Raw genomic sequence first — 1,732 nt, forward strand, 5'->3', positions numbered from 1 at the left:
CCCTTCAATGCTGCAGGGCCCACCCAGAGTGATCAACTGACAATTACATACTCTGACTTGTAGTTTCCTCTCTCCATCACTCAATCTGTTAAGGGCCTCTCGGCAGACGATTGTGTTTGAGCTCCCAGTGTCCACCAGACATCTTACTCCTCTCTTTCCTCGTATAATAGGCAGACCACCGTGCTCTCCTCTCACATGATGGTTCTCTAACGTACGGTCGCCTCTCTGCGGGCATACTCCTCAAAACTCTCCTCTTCTTCTAGCAGTTTCTCCGGTTCTTCTCCAAGTCTTCTTTTCTTTCTGAGCATTCTCTCTCCCGGAGTCTTCTGCTTCATTTTCTGTCTCCGAGGTCTCAGAAAATTCTGTGGCTTCACTAGCGGATCCATTCGTCCTTCGCGAGATTTTCCTCCTCCATAATCTCTGGGCGTTTATATCCATGGGTTCAGGCTGATTCTGCTCTTTCCGGCGATACATGTAGGGACACTGTCGGGCTATATGTCCCTCTGCCCCATATTCAAAACATCTCGTGCGCGGGCAATGCACCACTAGATGCCCAAACTTCCCGCAACCATGACACTTGCGGTCCTCCCTCCGAACATTGTTTCTGGGTCTCGCCTGGGATGCTCTATTTTCCTGGTTAATATTCCTCTCTCTCCTAGCAACTCTGTGCTCTCTCCTTCTCCAAGGGTTAGGATTGTTTCTCGGCCTTTGATATTCTGTCCGGCTCCAACCCGGCTCTTCTACTTCCATTCGGGCCTCCGCCTCCTAAGCGCTTGTCTCTATAAGATCTTGAGCACATTCCACAAACGAGCGGTCTTTCGGCATTCCTTCCTTCTTCACCAGTTCTTTTGCCAACTGAATCTTCAGTTCCACGGATAAGAATTGCATTCTACTCTGTACTTGGATTGTCTCCATCATCTTGCTGAGTTTATCAGCGATTCTGTTATAGCGTGCCAGGAGTTCTGCAGAATACTGTCCACTAGACTATCTCGGTTTTTTCGTTTCTCTTATCATCATGAATATATCCTCTTCTGGGGTCCACCGTCCCCCTCCGAATGCCTTCTTTAGTCTTTCTTTGATGACCTTCCAGGGGGTCTCTTCATCTGCCTGAATCTGATTCAGAATAATTCTTTTTACTCCGCAGACTACCGCTGCTTTCAGTGCTTTTGCATCCTCGTTATCCAGTAGATCCTCCGATTTCTTCGTTTCTATTCGCCCCATTAGAGGATCGCCCCCTTTTAAAAAATGATTTAATTCTCCGGTCTTTCCGGTGAATTTTTCTAGGTCCGACACTGCCTTCCTCAGGTCCTGGGCGGTTGCGTACGGACCTTAATCTATTCAAGCCTCATGGCATGAAATTGCGCTAAAGAGACTTCTGGCAGTGGCTGAATCTGCTTCGGAGGTGGGTTAGCTGCTGCTAAAGTTTGGTTGACTGCAGCTTGAGGTTGGTTGGTTCATATTCTCCAGGTCCAGAACTGTTCTTCTCTCTATTCTGAGTGTTCACTATGAGTCAAAAAGAAGAATGAAAAAAAAAGTTTTCTTTTAGACTGAAACTTACTCCGGTGTATGAAGTTCCCGGGTTTCGGCACCAGTTATCTTTTACTCAAGTGAAACTAAAAATAATAGGAGAGAGAGGAGTGTGAAATGAAACGCTTGAAGTGCTGTTAAAGACTGATCTATTTGCGGAGCCTGTCCGTCTATATATATATATATATATAAGTTATAATACGGC

Source organism: Halyomorpha halys, unplaced genomic scaffold, assembly GCF_000696795.3.
Source record: "Halyomorpha halys isolate HHAL.00 unplaced genomic scaffold, Hhal_1.1 Scaffold315.1, whole genome shotgun sequence".
In the NCBI taxonomy this organism is placed as follows: Eukaryota; Metazoa; Arthropoda; class Insecta; order Hemiptera; family Pentatomidae; genus Halyomorpha; species Halyomorpha halys.